General features: G+C 38.0%; 1 pseudogene; it reads left to right on the top strand.

Annotated features, from left to right (window-relative positions):
• Window positions 1–8,647: 8,647 nt before the first annotated feature.
• On the top strand, window positions 8,648–9,070 carry LOC101841565 (annotated as a pseudogene).
• Window positions 9,071–18,477: the final 9,407 nt, after the last annotated feature.

Below are 18,477 nucleotides of genomic sequence, written 5' to 3' on the forward strand. Positions count from 1 at the left end.
AAATCATAAAAGAAAACTTTCCCACACTAAAGGAGAAAATGCCTATGAAGATACAAAAAGCTTATAGAAGACCAAATAAACTGGATCAAAAAAAAGTCCTCTCACCACATAATAATCAAAACACAAAATATACAGAATAAAGAGAGAATACTAAAAACTTCAAAAGAAAAAGATCACATGACCTATAGAGCCAGACCCATCAGAGTAACACACGACTTCTCATGGGAGACTCTTAAATTCAGAAGGTGCTAGACAGACATTATGAAGACTATAAGAGAATGTGGATGCCAACCCAGATTACTATATTCAGCAAAACTTTCCATCACCATAGATGGAGAAAACACGATATTCCATGACAAAACCAGATTTAAATGCTGCTTATCCACAAATCCAGTCCTACAGAAAGTACTAGAAGAAAAACTTGAATACAAGGAGTTTAGATGTACCCAGAAATGCACAGGCAATAGATAATCTCACATAAGCAAAATTTTTTTAGAAAATAAAATGAAACACACACCACCACCACCACCACAAAATAACAGGACTCAACAATCCATGATCATTACTAAGAGGAAAGTTCATAGCCCTAAACACCTACTTATGGAAGTTGGAGAAATCCCACACTAGTGAATTGACAAAATGTGAAAGTTCTAGAGCAAAAAGAAGCAAACTCACCCATAAAGAAAAAAAGAGAATAATTGAAAAAATCAATGAAATAAAGACTTGGTTATTTGAGAACACCAAGAAGATAGGCAAACCCTTATGCAAACTAATCAAAAGGCAGAGAGAATATTCAAATTAATAAAATCAGAAGGGAAAGGGGAGATACAAAAATACATACTGAGGAAACCGAGGGAATCACCAGATAATACTTCAAATATCTATAGTTCACAAAATTGAAAAATTTTAAAGAAATGGACAGTTTTCTGGACAGGTTCTACTTGCCAAAATTAAATCATTACCAGATAAACAATTTGAATAGACCTATCACCTCTATGGAAATAGAAATAATCATAAAAAGTCTCCCAACCAAAAATAGCTCAGGATCAGGGGTCTTCAGCATAAAATTATATCAGAATTTCAAAGAAGAGCTAACTTCAATACTACTCAATTTGTTCCACACAATAAAAACATAAGGAACATTGTCAAAGCTTCTCTGAGGATAGCTAAGCAAGACACTCATCTATGAGTATAGCAGAATATTGTTATGTATTATTTTATCACTATAAATTTTGTTTTGTGGGTTTTTTCTAAACTTATATTATTTATTTTTGCCCTAAGTCCCCTGACTATCTGGTCTCAGGTTCTTCATCATCCAACCACTGTTGGCAATGGGTTCATCTTGTATAGAAGGCCTTAAGTCCCTTAAGTCAGAATAGTCTATAGTGTTGGCCACAGCCTGGATTATTTGAATATTCCTGTGGGCCCCTTTGGTCAACAACAACATCGTTGTAACCCAAGCCTAGTGACAATAGATAGCCAGTTTGAACTCATTTCTCATTATTTGGCCATTTCATTTAGATCACCTTTCTGCATATATTTAATTTAGAAAGTTTCTACTGTATTAGGTTTACATGTTACCACTCAAATGCTCCATAAAATTTTATCTCTTGCCTTGTATTCCCTCCCAGGACACTCTCTCTTTCCCCTCTCCACTTGATCCTCTCATTTCAGCCCCCTCCATCCATCCATAGCTTTGTCTATATCTCATGTTCCTAACAAGTTCTATCTGTTCCTTCAGTCCATCACTCTCTACCTCCCCTCTGCGGTACTATCTATTGTAGTTTGGTTACCATTGACTTCACAGCTAGTATCTACATATAAGTAAACTCATACCATATTGAACTTTCTAAGTCTTCTATATCTCACTCAGGAAGTTTTCTAATTCATTTCCTTGGCCTACAAATTTCATGTTACCATTTTATTTTATAGCTGAATAATGAGTAATATTCCATTGTGCAAATGTACATATTTTCTTCATTCATTCTTCAGATGAGGTACACCTGGGTTGATTCTAGTTTCTGGCTATTACAAATAAACCTGCTATGAACACAGTTGAGCAAGTGTCTCTGTGGTATGAAATATCCTTTGGGTGTATTCCAAAGAATGGTATAGGTGGATTTTTTTGTTTTTGGAGACAGGGTTTCTCTGTATTGTTTTGGAGGCTGTCCTGGAACTCACTCTGTAGTCCAGGCTGGCCTAAAACTCATAGAGATCCACCTGCCTCTGCCTCCCAAGTGCTGGGATTAAAGGCGTGTGCCACCAATGCCCAGCTAGGTGGATCTTGAGATGGATTGATTCCTATCTTCCTGAGGAACCGCCACAAGGATTTCCATAGAGACTGTTTATTTATTACACTTTAAGGTGGTTAGTAGCAAATATAAAATTAGATGCATTTAATAAAACTTCTACTAGGCATCAATATTCTGCACTGTGATGTCATAGGATATCAGGTAATGAAAAAAGTTTCTCTAAGTCACTTTAAAAATCTTTTCTCCTCTTTCCTCAAAGTATGAATATTGATAATATATGAGCATGAACTACTTCCTACATGTCTTAATGGCATTTTAAATAATCATGACATGCTTTGTAACAGATAACAACAAACTCTTTTTTCCAGAGATAAACTTAGACTAGTAGTACATTTTAAGAGTTAGAATTTATGAAAGTTATATCATGTGTCAGCACTATATTTGTTATTCACTAGATGTATGTGGCATGAAATAACATGATTTTAAACATTATGTAAAAATGTAGTCAAAGAGCTAATTTTATCAGGATCATATGCCCTATATAACTGTATTAGTGAAGGTGACAGGGGTTTCTAGAGGAACAGAATGGATAGAATGAATGAGTATATATGTGGGCATGTGTATGCAACTTAGTAGAGTGGCTTACAGGCTATGGTCTCACTAGTCCAACAATGGTTGTCTACAAACCAAACTCCATGAATCCAGTAATTGCTCAGTCCACAAGTCTGAGTGTCTCAGCTGCTCTTCTCTATACACTGGAATTCCAAGACGTAGGATTTAATGTCAATGAAGGAATGCACACTTGCCAACAAGAGTTAGGATAATCAAGAAAAGAGCAAAAACTTCCTTCTTCTGTGTCTTTATATAGATGGACACCAGAAGTTATGACCCAGAATAAAGGTGGATCTTCCCACCTAAAAAGGTCTGTATTAAATTTAAGTTTTCCAACTTGAAATAATGTAAGAAAACTCCATCACAGGTATACACAGCTACTTGTGTTTCAGTTAATTCCAGTTGAACTGTTTTCCATTTGATTACCAAGAAAAGCTACTGTAGTAATAAAGTTAAGTTCCATCTCAGACTGCCAAAGGAAACCTTGGTATTTCTGCCCTGCATAAGTGGGAAGCAAATCCAGATTTCATAGAAGCAAATCCATATTTTATGAAAGCAAATGAATTTTGACTTTGATCAGAAATACATGACTACATTTGGCTTTACACTATTTGGGATTTACACATATAATGTATCTTTGGAGACTATAACAACATCTTTGTGTTCATCCTCCCCTGGGCTGATTAAATTCTGATGACAAGCTTATTCTTGCTTTGCACTTCCTTTTTAATCTGGAGCAGCAGTGGCAGTTGTTTAGCACTAGTGGAACATAGTATTACATTGTGCTGGTTACAGCAGCATTCAAAGGGAGAATATACTATTGCTAAACCCAGAGGCACAAGTCAGTCTTCTTAAGATGTTGATCAGTCCAAGGTCAAAGTTTTATATGGTCAATCTACTCTGGAGGCTCTTGCTGATTCCATCAGATTGTGCATGAGTACTCATGGTAACATGGGGGCAGGCATCAAGAAAGCTAAGGGTCCCCAGTCACAGGGTAATAAGAAATTATGCAACAAATTGAATGCTTCTTTATGGTTACCTTGGGTCTGCATAGAAGGACTTACTAGTTCATAATAACCAATGAGATACAGATAGAAAGAAATGTAGCAGATACTAAGCGAATACCTGCTACCAGCTATCTTTTGTATAAGACATTTACAGATACAAACGTGAAGCCTAATTACCACCATATCCTTGGAAGGGAAGTGAGATTTTTAAGATAAAAGTACCAATAGTGTCTAAGAGTGGTACTTCTGCTTTAACCTGGTACCTTGATCAGCTTTGTGTTCTCTACCAATTAAAGAATTAACAAGAAAAATCTTAGACATAGAAGCTATCGACAACTGATATTGAACTATCAAAAGTGAAGAAGCACACACGCACATGTACACACACACACACACACACACACAAGGGGGGCAGGTGAGGTGGGGTGCATGTAGAGAAAAAGACTCCCCATAAAATGGGCAGGAGATTCAGATTCAGAAACAGAAACCATTTATTTCCATGGAGGGATGGAGTTGGGGGTAGTACTGAGGGTTTGGAGGGGTTGGGGTTAACTCCTTTGTGGTAGCGTGGGACAAGTTCACCTTTTCTCACTTTGGATTGATCATGTTAGAAGAACAAAGAGTAGCATCTTGGCCAGTCAGCCAGAAGGGGAAGCCTTACAGGCAGGAGTAAAAGCCTGCCAAACCTATAATATTGTGAAGAATATGAAGAAGAATCCAGAAGTTTGCTATTCTCTGGCTCATTACCCTATCTGTCTTATCTTCCTGTGTGTCAGGTGTCTGTGTAACTTCTAGTCTACCACTTCTAGATTATGCGGTCTTTTAGAAATGTTCCTGATTGTATAGTACAATCAGTCTATGAAAACGAGAATCAAAGACATAGACATTTAGTAGAATTTGTGTTACAATGTAAACTACCTGAGTGATTATAAGGATATTAAGCAAGGGTCAAAGACAGTTAGGTTATTTCCCTTCCAGCGAATTATGATACCTATATTTTAATGTATAACAAGAAAATAACTTAAGCCCTTACTCACACTACTTTTATTACAAAAATGATGAACTGCATTGTGAAATTTTACTTAAGTACATAATACATTCCGGTCATATTGCCCTCTCAAATTCCTGTCTCTTTTTTTTTTCATCCCTGATTTTCATACTTTTGCCAATGGTCCCTTCTGATCTTCCCTTCCATGAACACTCCACAGGCCTCTAGATCTAGCCTAGATCCCATGTCTAGGACATAGGCTTAATCTTTTTTTATGTCTTTTTTTATATTTAAATTTAAATTTAAATTAGAAACAAGGTTGCTTCACATGTCAATTCCAGGTCCCTCTCTGTTTCCCTCCACTCCTCCCGTGCCCTCCCACCAACCCCTTCAATATCCCCTCATTTCCCCAGAGAGGGTGAGGCCCTCCATGGGGGTTCCACAGTCTGTCATTTCATCCAGGGCAGGGCCTAGACCCTCCCCCAAGATCCAAAGTCCATTTGTATACCTTGGATACTGATCTACACACACCGACTACCACACAAGCAACCTCTAGAATTCTTCCCTGGCCTTCACTTTCTCCTCCTGACACATAGACCTCTAACACTATGTCCAGCTTCTCTACCCAGCCAAATCCTGCTTATCCTTCCTCATGGTCTAGCCAGGTGAGATTGCCTGATCCTTTCCTCCATGCACCCTTCCCAACCCACAGATTTGTTCCCAAATTCCAGATTTGGCCTAAGATACAAGTTTGCAAGTGAGAATTACCTAGATGAATCAAAGAATATAGTGCTCAAAAGAACAATCATAAACCATATCAAAGAATTCATGTAATTTAAAGAATACACAAAGATATTGCTCAATGAACACAGTGAGAAGGAATTTAGAGAGGAAACATCAAACAAACAAACAAAAAACAGAAGCAAAACAAAATGAAAACAAACAAAAATCTGAGTGTTTCCTAGGACAACACAAACATAAGGCAGTTGAAAATAATTAAGAGAATCCAGGGTTTAAGAGAGTAGAATTCAATGTGGATAGAGAAACACTGAGGAAGACTTGATCTTAAATAGAGATGGAATTTAAAAAATGCAATAAATAAACTAGAACACTCAAAGCCAAGACTTTTAAGTAGACTAAATAAAGCAGAAGATATAATACTGAAACTTTAAGATAGACTATCTGCATGAAATAAGAAAACAATATGAAAATTAAAAAAATGACACATAGGTAAGGAACATACATGAAATATGGAATACTTTGAAGAGATCAACCCTTCGAATGATAAGAGTAGATAAGGCAGAAGAATCCCAGGTCAATGACATAGACCAGATATTCAAGTTTTCCCAAAACAAGAAAATATATGCAGATAGAAGATATAAACAGAACTTCAAATAGGTAAGACAAAAAGAGAAAGGAAAAGAAAATCCCCAGGTCATACCATTTAAAACACTAAGAATACAGAACAAAGAAAATGTAGTAAAGATGCACGAAAGCAAAAACAAATCACATATATAGGAAAACTTACCACAATAACAGATACTTTCTCAATAGCAACTTTGAATAATGTGTTCCAAGTTATAAAAGACCATGATAAGCAATCAAGACTAATATACCCAGTAAAACTATTTGCTGTATCTGAAGGAGAAAGAAAAAAAACTATACACGATTTAAAAAACCTTAGATATTATATCCAGTAAACTAAACCAAAGGATAATTCAGAAGGAAGTTTTGGACTGGAGAGCAGAATAAGCATTGTCAAGTCACTTTAGAAAGAGATGCAATGCTATAGTTACTAAAAAAAGAACACAGCAGCTACACACAAAATAGTGACAGCAATAAGCAGACATATTTCAATAATAGCTTCAAATATTAATGACCTCAATTTTGCAACCAAAAGACACATGGTGGCCAAATAGATCAAGAAACAAAAGATAATCTATCTACTGTCTGTGAGAAATACATCTTATATTTAAATATAGATACTATATTAGGATAGTAATTATTCCAATCAAATGTAACTAGGAAGCAATCAGATATAACCCTCCTAATATCTGGCAAAATATACTTCAAATTCAAATTAATAAAGAGATAAATAATACCTCTTCATTCTAATAAATGAAGTAGTTAACCAAGAAAACATTACTATTCTAAACACACATGTAGTAAACTCTGTTGTACCCAATTTCATAAAAAGGGTACTTCAGGACTTAAAGACATGGATCAATATCAAGTCATTAATACTGGATGATTTTAGTGCCTCATTTATTCCACAAGACAGTCCATCTGGACAAAACAAGAGAGAAACATCAAAACAAAATAATATCTACCCAAATGCCAAAGAATATTCATTCTACTCAGCAACATACAGATGTGTTTCTAAAAAAATCCATGTCCAAGGAAACAAAACATATTTACAAATTCATACAATTGAAGCAACTCTATAGCCAATCTGAACACAATGCAATACAAATTAAAAACTGACCACAAACAAATCACTTTGTGATTTGTAAATAGTAATACACAAACATAGTAAATGCACAAACATAGTAAATACACAGACTCATGGAAATTAAACAGCTCATTTCTGAATAATGAATAATCAGAGAAGAAAGCAATAAAGAAATAAGATTTTTTTGAAAACACAACAGACACACACACTCGGGGACACAAAGAAAACAGTCCTACAGAGGAAATGTATAGTTCTAAGTGCCAATATCAATACAAATCAGAAAGAGCACAGATAGGTGGCTTGTAAGTATCAAGAATAAATATTAATCAATTGAGGTAGGAAAACCTATCCTAAATCCAGGCCACACCTTCTAGTAGTAGCCCACAGAAAGGACATGGAAGAAGGGAACTTTTGCTTTTGCCCTTTGGTCCTCACCCTAACAGGCAAGTCCACACATCCTGTTGGTGAGGCATTCCTTTACAGGTATTAGATCCTACTTTTTTAGGACTCCAGCTTTTTTAGCTCAAAGACCAGCTGAAAAAAGTCTAAGCTTGTGTACTTAATAACTACAGAATTCTTAATCTTTCTCTCAGGAAATAGACATTGTTGGATTAGCAGGACTACAACACAGCCTGTAAGCAACTCTAGTAAACACATTTTTTAGTATAGATTCAATTTGTCAGTTCTATTCCTTTAGAGAACCCTGACTAATAAACCTCAGTAAGTGGGTCAAAGACATACAATTTCACAATTGTCTCAAATGGTGCAGGAAGAGCCTTTGAAGATTTCAACATGTCTTCACGATAAATGTTCTAGAGAATTTAAGGCTAGATAGAATATATTTCAACCAGTAAAACCTATATGTGAAAGACACCACAACCAATGTCATTCTAGGTAGAGAAAAAATTCAAGAGATCCCACTTCAATTATGAACAAGACAAGGCTGACCACTATGCCTAATCCAATTCAATAGTGTGCTTGAAACACTATCTGAAGCAAGAAGGCAATAGAAGTAAACTAAATGGATATAAACAGGGAAAGAAGTTTGAAATATCCCTATTTGCAGAAGAGATAATAAAATATTAGAGATTCCCAAACCTCCATGAGGCAATTTCTGAAATGACAATATTTAGCAATGTGACAGGATACTGAATCAAACACCAACAAAAGATTACAGAGAAGAAGATTATAGACACATTCTCAATCACAGCAACCTCAAAGAAAATAAACTATCTGGAAGTAAACCTAACCAAGGAAACCAAGGAAGAGAAGTGCCTCTATGATGAAAAATCTAAATCTTGGAAGAAATAGAGAAGGATGCTAGAAAATTGCCAAGATGTCGAAGCAAGGTCATGGTGGGTCCTCTGGAGCCAAAATCTGGATTTCCCTGGGTCTTCTGGAAGGAGCTGTGATCAACTGTGCTGATAATACAGGCACCAAAAATTTGTGTATCATCTCTGTGAAGAGCATCAAGGAACAGCTGAACAGACTTCCTGCTGCTGGCGTGGGTGACATGGTGATGGCCACAGTTAAGAAAGGCAAAGCAAAACTAAGGAAAAAGGTCCATCCAGCAGTGGTAATTCGACAATGAACTTTGGATCGAAGAAAAGATGCGGTGTTTCTTTATTTTGAAGGCAATGCAGGGGTCATAGTAAACAATAAAGGTGAAATGAAAGGTAGTGTTATCACAGGTCCAGTTGCAAAGGAATGTGCAGATTTGTGGCCAAGGATTGCATCCAATGCAGTCAGCATTGCATGATTCTCCAGTGTATTTGTAAAATATATTCATTAAGAAGTCAAAATTAAAAAAAATGAAAGGAAATCACATGCTTATTGTGAAAATGACCATTCTGTCAAAACCTGTTTACAGATTCAGCACAATCCCATTCAATATTCTCATATCATCCTTCACAAAAATAGAAAATGAAAGTATCCTAAAATTCATATGGAACCACAAAAGATCCTGGATAGAAAAAACAAACCCAAGATAAAAACAACAACACTGGAAGGATTACAATGCCAGATCTCAAGATATATTACAAACCCATAGTAATCGAAACAATAATGTACTAATACAAATACAGACATTTAGACAAATGAAACAAAATCAAAATCCCAAAGCACAAGTACATGTAACTTCAGCCATTTAATATTTAATGAAGGCACTAAAAATTATCATAGAAAAGTATATTTAACAAATAGTACTGGGAAAATTGATGTACACATACAGAATAATGAAATTAGACCCTTCATCTATCAATGTGCATTAAAAAAAACACTAGATCTTAATGGATCAACAAATCTAAATAAGCCTTACAGAAGTTCTCAGTTTCAGGAGGTCCCATTTTTAAATATCGATCTCAGTGTTTGTGCTACTGGTGTTATGTTCGGGAAGCAGGCTCCTGTACCAATTTGTTCAAGGGTACCTCCCACTTTCTCTTGTAACAGGTTCGGTGTGGCTGGATTTATGTTGAGGTCTTTGATCCATTTGGACTAAAGTTTTGTGCATGTTGATAGACATGGATCTATCTGCTGTCTTCTACATGACAATATCCAGCTCTGTTAGTACCATTTGTTGAAGATGCTATCTTTTTTTCCATTGTATAATTTTAGCTTCTTTGTCAAAAATCAGGTGTTCATAGTTTTGTGGATTAATCTCAGGGCATTCAATTCTATTCCATTTGGTCTCCCTGTCTATTTTTGTGCCAATACCAAGCTGTTTTCATGACTATAGCTCTATAATAGAACTTGAAGTCAGGGATGGAGATGCCTTCAGAAGTTGCTTTGTTGAGGAAGGGTTGTCTTAGATATCCTGTTTTTTTTTGTTTTTCCATATGGATTTGAGAATTGTTCTTTCAAGGTCTGAGAAGAATTGTGCTGGAATTTTGATGGTAACTGCATTAAGTCTATAGATTGCTTTTGGCAGAATTGCCATTTTTAGTACATTGATCCTACCTATCCAAGAGCACGGGAGATCTTTCCATTTTCTGGTGTCTTCTTTAATTTGTTTCTTTAAAGAGTCAAAATTCTTGCAGTACAAGGCAACCCACAGATTGGAAAAGATAGTCACTAACCCCACATCTGACAGAGGGCTGATCTCCAAAATTTACAAAGAACTCAAGAAGCAAGTCTCTAAAACAAGGATGTAATTAAAAAGTGGGGGACTGAACTAAATAGAGAATTCTCAATAGAGGAGTCTATAAAGACTGAGAGACACTTAAGAATGTGCTCAATGTCCTTAGCTTTAGGGAAACACAAATCAAAACAACTCTAAGTTATCATCTTACTCCTGTCAGAATGGCTAAAATCAAAAACACCAGTGACAGTTTATGCTGGAGAGGATGTGGAGAAAGGGGAACACTCCTCCATTGCTGGTAGGAGTGCAAACTTGTACAGCCACTTTGAAAATCAGTAAGGAGATTCCTCAGGAAAATGGGAATAAACCTACCACAAGACCCAGCAATTCCACTCTTAAGCACATACCCAAAAGATGCCAATTCGTACAACAAGGATGTCTGTTCCAATATGTTCATAGCAGATCCAGGAAGCAACCTAGATGCCCCACAACTGAAGACTGGTTAGAGAAAATGTGATACAATGGAGTACTACTAGGAGGAAACAAAAAAACAATGGAACCTTGAAATTTGCAGGCAAATAGGTGGCACTAGAAAAAAAATCCTGTGTGAGGTAACCCAAACCCAAAAAGACAAATATGGTATGTACTCGCTCATATGTGAATTTTAGACATGGATCAGGGGAGTGTCAGCCTACAATACCAGTACCAGTGAGTCTGGGAAACAGGGAGGTTCCCAAGAGATATGCATGATACCCAGAGAAGTGGAATGAGGCAATATCTCCTGAGTAGATTGGGAACATTGGGGGAGGGGAGATGGAACCAAGACAAAGAGAGGGCAATAAGAAGAGGGGAGAATAAGGCATGGGGGAGTTTGAGTAGAGGTAAGAATAAAGCAGAGCAGGATTAGAGATACCATAATAGATGGAGTCATTATAGGTTTGAGGAGAGAGCTGACACTAGTGAGATTTCCAGAGATCTACAAGGATAACACCAACTGTCAAAACAAGCAATAATGGAGAGACTAACTTATACACCACTCCCTGGTGATAAGGTTAATGACTACATTATATGCCATGCTAGAACCTTCTTCCAATGGATGATGGAAGCAGAGACAGATACCCACAGCTAAACACTGAACTGAACTCCTGGAACCCGTGACAGAGATGGAGGACTGATGAGCAAAGGGGTCAAGACCATGATGGTGAAACTCACAAAGACAGCTGACCAGACAAAGGTGAGCTCTTGAATCCCAGACTGATGGCTGAAAAGACAACAGGGGACTGATACAGACTCCAGGAATGTAAGTAATCTGTGTCAGTGAGGAGGCCTCAGAAATCTCTGGGGCCTTGGGTAATCGATCAGTTTTTACCATGGAGTACAAAAGAATTTTGGGAGCCCATTCCACATGGAGAGATGCTCTCTCAGCCTGGACACATGGGAAAGGGCCTAGCTCCTGCCCTGGATGAAATGACAGACTCTGGAGATTCCCCCCAAGGAGGACCTCACCCTCCCTGGGGAATGACATGGGAAGTGGTTGGGATTGGGGGTGAGCTGGTGGAGGGATAAGGTAGGAGGGGTGGGAGAGGGAACTGGGATTGACATGTGAAATATGCATGTTTCTAGTTTAAATAAAAACATATATTGAGGAAAAATACATAGGAATATCCCCTTTTCAGAATAAAATCATATGTTGTTGAAAAAAAATCTAAATGTGAAACCTGAACCACTGAAACTGATGAACAAAACTTAGGAAGTATCCTATAAGATACTGGTGTAGGAAAATACTTTCTGAATAGGAAACCATTTGTCTGATAACTAAGGCTAACAACTGGCAAGTGGGAACTTGTAACACTAAATTGCTTCTGTATTTTTTAAACAAACCAACAAACAATAATAGCTAGGTGAAGAGGAAGCTCATAGAATGGGAGGGAATCTTTGTCAGCTATATATCTGAAAGATAAATAATATCCAGAATATACAAATAATTAAAAACAACAGAGCCACTCATATAAATGGGTTTAGTATCTAAACAGAAATTTTTCAAAAGAAAATAATAAAAAATAAATATCTAAGAAAATAATGGCCACAAATGTCTTCAAAAGTATCATCATTCGATCCAGAAGACCCGCCCACACAGGAAAGACATCAGCCCCTCCAAGACCCCAACCCCAGCGAGTCCAGCTTCAGGAAAGACATCAGCCCCTCCAAGACCCCAACCCCAGCCAGTCCAGCTTCAGGAGACCTACCCACACAGCAAAGAAGTCAACAATTCCAAGACCCCAACCCAAGTGAGACCAGCTTCAGGAAAGACATCAGCCCCTCCAAGACCCCAACCCCAGCGAGTCCAGCTTCAGGAAAGACATCAGCCCCTCCAAGACCACAACCCCAGCCAGTCCAGCTTCAGGCGGCTCCTGGCATCCAGAAGACCCGCCCACACAGGAAAGACATCAGCCCCTCCAAGACCCCAACCCCAGCGAGTCCAGCTTCAGGAAAGACACCAGCCCTTCCAAGACCTCAACCCCAGCGAGTACAGCTTCAGGAGACCTGCCCACACAGCAAAGAAGTCAACAATTCCAAGACCCCAACCCAAGTGAGACCAGCTTCAGGAAAGACATCAGCCCTACCAGAACCCAAACTCTGTGTCAGCATCCCCAGCTTCAGCTGCAGGAAGGAAGGAAAGCAGTGGAGACAGAAAGACCCCATCAGCACCCACCGAAAGAAGAGATGGGAAGAAGACAGAATAAGAGATCACTCAGCAATAGAAACACCAACATGACCCCACCAGAATCCAGGGATCCAACACCAGCAAGACCTGAAAAGCACTACATAGACGAAGAAGAGGAGGCAGACCTTAAAAATTATCTCATGAAGATGATGGAGACCCTCAAAGAAGAAGCAAGGAAATCCCTTAAAGAACTAGAAGAAAAAACAAACAAAAAATCCATGAAATGGGGGAAAATTCAAGAAATAAACAAATCTCTCAAAGAATCTAAAGAGCACCAAGAAAGAACAACCAAAAAAATTAAGGAAACAACTCAAACAGTTGAAGGATTGAAAGCTGAAATAGAAATGATAAAGAAAACACAGAATGAAGGGATGCTGGAAATAGAAAAGCTGGGTAAACAATCAGGAACTACAGATGCAAGTATCACCAATAGAATACAAGAGATAGAAGAGAGAATCTTAGGTGTTGAAGACTCATTAGAGGATATAGAGTCATCAACCAAAGAAAATCTCAAAACCAACAAATCCTTAACACAAAATATCCAGGAAATATGGGACACCGTGAAGAAGCCAAACCTGAGAATAATAGGTATAGAAGAAGTTGAAGAAATTCAACTTAAAGGTACAGAAAACATATTCCACAAAATCATAGAAGAAAACTTCCCTAACCTAAAGAAAGATATGCCTATGAAAGTACAAGAATCTTACAGAACACCAAATAGGCTCGACCAGAAAAAGAAGTCACCTCGCCATATAATAATCAAAACATCAAACCTACAGAGTAAAGAGAAAATATTAAGAGCAGCTAAAGAAAAAGGCCAAGTAACATACAAAGGCAGACCTATCCGAATTACACCTGACTTCTCAATAGAAACGATGAAAGCCAGAAGATCCTGGACAGATGTCCTACAAACGCTAAGGGAACAAGGATGTCAGCCCAGACTACTATATCCAGCAAAGCTCTCAATTACCATAGATGGAGAAAACAAAATATTCCATGACAAAGCCAGATTTAAACAATACGCATCCATGAATCCAGCTCTACAGAAAATGCTAGAAGGAAAACCTAGAGCCAAGGAAGATAACTACATTCACAAAGACGCAGGCAATATATAATCACACTTTACAAAACACCAAAAGAAAAAGGGAGGAGAAACTACACAAAATAACTTCATTAACAATAAATCAAGCACAAACAAGGATCACCAATCAATGATCATTAATATCCCTCAACATCAATGGCCTCAACTTGCCTATAAAAAGACACAGACTAGCAGAATGGATACGAAGACAGAACCCTTCCTTCTGCTGCATACAAGAAACACATCTCAACATCAAAGACAGATGTTATCTCAGAGTAAAGGGTCGGGAAAAGATCTTCCAATCAAATGGTCCCAAGAAACAAGCGGGTGTAGCAATCCTAATATCTAACAAATTAGACTTCAAATTAAAATCAATCAAAAGAGATGAAGAAGGACACTTCATATCCATCAAAGGAAAAATACATCGAGACGAAGTCTCAATTATAAACATCTACACCCGAAATACAAAGGCACCTACATTCGTGAAAGAAACATTACTAAAGCTCAAAATGCACATAAAATCTCACACACTAATAGTAGGAGACTTCAACACTCCACTCTCACCGCTAGACAGGACCTCCAGACAGAAACTTAACAAAGAAACAAAACAACTAATAGAAGTTATGACCCAACTGGGTTTAACAGACATCTATAGAACATTCCACCCAAATACAAAGGGATATACCTTCTTCTCAGCACCACATGGAACCTTCTCTAAAATTGACCACATAATAGGAAACATAGCAAATCTCCACAGATACAAGAAAATTGGAATAACCCCCTGCATCTTGTCAGACCACCATGCATTAACATTAGAATTCAACAATAACACAAATCGCAGAAACCCTACAAACTCATGGAGATTGAACAATGCACAATTGCACCATCCCTGGGTAAAGGAACAAATAAAAAAAGAAATTAAAGACTTCCTCGATTTCAATGAGAATGAAGACACAACATACACAAACTTATGGGACACTTTGAAAGCAGTGCTGAGAGGAAAGTTTATAGCACTAAGTGCCCACATGAAAATACTGGAGAACAGTCATACTAGAGAATTAATAGCACAGCTGAATGTTCTAGAACAAAAAGAAGCAAACTCCCCCAGGAGGAGCAGACACCAGGAAATAATCCAACTGAGGGCTGAAATCAATAAAGTAGAAACAAGAAAAACACTGAGAAGAATCAATGAAACAAAGAGTTGGTTCTTTGAGAAAATCAACAAAATAGATAAACCTCTGTCCAAACTAACCAAAAGACAGAGGGAGAGCATGCTAATTAACAAAATCAGGGATGAAAAACGGGACATAACAACAGACTCTGAGGAAATCCAGAGAATCATCAGGGCATACTTTGAAAATCTGTACTCCACAAAATTTGAAAATTTAAAGGAAATGGACAATTTCCTGGATAGATATCACTTGCCAAAACTAAACCAAGAACAGATAAACAATCTAAACAGACCTATAACCCCCAATGAAATAGAAGCAGTCATCAAAAGTCTCCCAAATAAAAAAGCCCAGGCCCAGATGCCTTCAGTGCAGAATTCTACCAGAAATTCAAAGAAGAGCTAATTCCAATACTCCTCAAAGTATTCCACACAATAGAAGCAGGAGGCTCACTGCTAAACTCTTTCTACGAGGCTACAATTGCCTTGATACCCAAACCACACAAAGACACAACTAAGAAAGAGAACTATAGACCAATTTCCCTCATGAACATTGATGCAAAAATACTAGCAAACCGGATTCAAGAACACATCAGAAAAATCATCCACCGTGATCAAGTAGGCTTCATCCCAGGAATGCAGGGATGGTTCAACATTAGAAAATCTATCAATGTAATCCACCATATTAACAATCTGCGAAAGAAAAACCACATGATCATCTCACTAGATGCTGAAAAAGCCTTTGACAAAATCCAGCACCCCTTCATGATAAAGGTCCTGGAGAGATCAGGGATAACAGGAATGTACCTGAATATAATAAAAGCAATATACAGTAAACCAACAGCTAACATCAAACTAAATGGAGAGAAACTCAAAGCAATTCCTCTAAAATCAGGAACAAGACAAGGCTGTCCACTCTCTCCATATCTCTTCAATATTGTACTTGAAGTTCTAGCTACAGCAATAAGACAACAAAAGGAGATAAAGGGGATACAAATAGGAAAAGAAGAAGTCAAACTTTCACTATTTGCAGATGATATGATAGTTTACATAAGTGACCCAAAAAACTCCGCGAGGTTACTCCTAGAGCTGATAAACACCTTTAGCAATGTGGCAGGATACAAGGTAAACTCAAAAAAATCAGTGGCCCTATTATATACAGATGATGAAGTGACTGAGAAAGAAATCAGAGAAACATCACCCTTTACAATAGCCAAAAACAGCATCAAATATCTGGGGATAATGTTAACCAAGGAAATTAAAGACCTGTATATCAAGAACTTTGTGTCTTTAAAGAAAGAAATCAAAGAAGATACCAGAAAATGGAAAGATTTCCCATGCTCTTGGATTGGTAGGATCAACATAATAAAAATGGCAATCTTGCCAAAAGCAGTCTACAGATTCAATGCAGTCCCTATCAAAATTCCATCACAATTCTTCAAGGACCTGGAAAGAACATTAATCAACTTTATATGGAAAAACAAAAGGCCCAGGATAGCTAAAACATCCCTATACAATAAAGGAACTTCAGGAGGCATCACCATACCTGACTTCACGCTCTATTATAGAGCTATAGTCCTGAAAACAGCTTGGTATTGGCACAAAAATAGGCAGGTAGACCAATGGAACCGAATTGAAAGCACTAATTTTAACCCACACACCTATGAACACTTGATTTTTGACAAAGAAGCTAAAACTGTACAATGGAAAAAAGAAAGCATCTTCAACAAATGGTGCTGGCATAACTGGGTACAGGTATGCAGAAGACTGCAGATAGATCCATGTTTATCGCCTTGTACAAAACTTAAATACAAATGGATCAAAGATCTCAACATAAATGCAGACACACTGAAACTTTTAGAAGAGAAAGTGGGAGATACTCTTCAACGAGTTGGTACAGGAGACCACTTCCTAAACATAACACCAGTGGCACAGACACTGAGATCGACAATTAACAAATGGGACCTTCTGAAACTAAAAAGCTTCTGTAAGGCAAAGGACACAGTCAAAAAGACAAAAAGGCAGGCCACAGAATGGGAAAAGATATTCATTATCCCTACATCTGACAGAGGGCTAATCTCCAAAATTTACAAAGAACTCAAGAAACAAGTCTCCAAACACCAAAGGATCCACCTAAAAGGTGGGGTACAGAGCTAAATAGAGAATTCTCAGTAGAGGAGGCTAAAATGGCCAAGAGACACTTAAGAAAGTGCTCAACATCCTTAGCCATCAGGGAAATGCAAATCAAAACAACTCTGAGATACCATTTTACTCCTGTCACTATGGCTAAAATCAAAAACACCGAAGACAATTTATGCTGGAGAGGATGTGGAGAGAGAGGAACATTCCTCCACTGCTGGTGGGAGTGCCAACTCATACAGCCTCTTTGGAATTCAGTATGGAGATTCCTCAGGAAAATGGGAATTAATCTACCACTAGACCCAGCAATTCCACTCTTAGACATATATCCAAATGAGACAAGTTCATACAACAAGGGCATCTGCTCCACCATGTTCATAGCAGCATTATTTGTAATAGCCAGAACCTGGAAGCAACCTAGATGCCCCTCAACGGAAGAGTGGATAGAGAAAATGTGGTACATTTACACAATGGAGTATTACTCAGCAGAAAAAAACAATGGAATCTTGAAATTCGCAGGTAAATGGATAGCACTGGAAGAAACCATGCTGAGTGAGGTAACCCAGTCGCAAAAATACAAACATGGTATGTACTCACTCATATATGGATCTTAGACATGGATCAGGATAGTGCCAGTCTGCACTTCCACAGATAGAGAGTCTGGGAAACAGGAAAGAACCTAAAAGATATGCATATATGCATAGTACCCAAGAGAAGAGGATGGAGACAAGATCCTCTGAATGGATGGGGAACACGGCGAGGGGTGGGGGGGAGCGGGACCTGGGAAGAAGAGAGGGGGTGAAGAGGAAGAGAGTTGGTCATGGGGGAACAGGAAGTTGAGGGGGTGGGGGTAGAATAGGGGGAAGAGGGAATCATAGGATCGAATACAGATCAGGCACCAGAGCGACCTCGAGTGATCTAAAGGGATAACACCAATTGGCAAGCTAAGCAATAGTGGAGAGACTACCTCGAATGCC

The sequence above is a fragment of the Mesocricetus auratus genome, unplaced genomic scaffold (genome assembly GCF_017639785.1).
Source record: "Mesocricetus auratus isolate SY011 unplaced genomic scaffold, BCM_Maur_2.0 Super-Scaffold_6730, whole genome shotgun sequence".
NCBI classification, from domain to species: domain Eukaryota; kingdom Metazoa; phylum Chordata; class Mammalia; order Rodentia; family Cricetidae; genus Mesocricetus; species Mesocricetus auratus.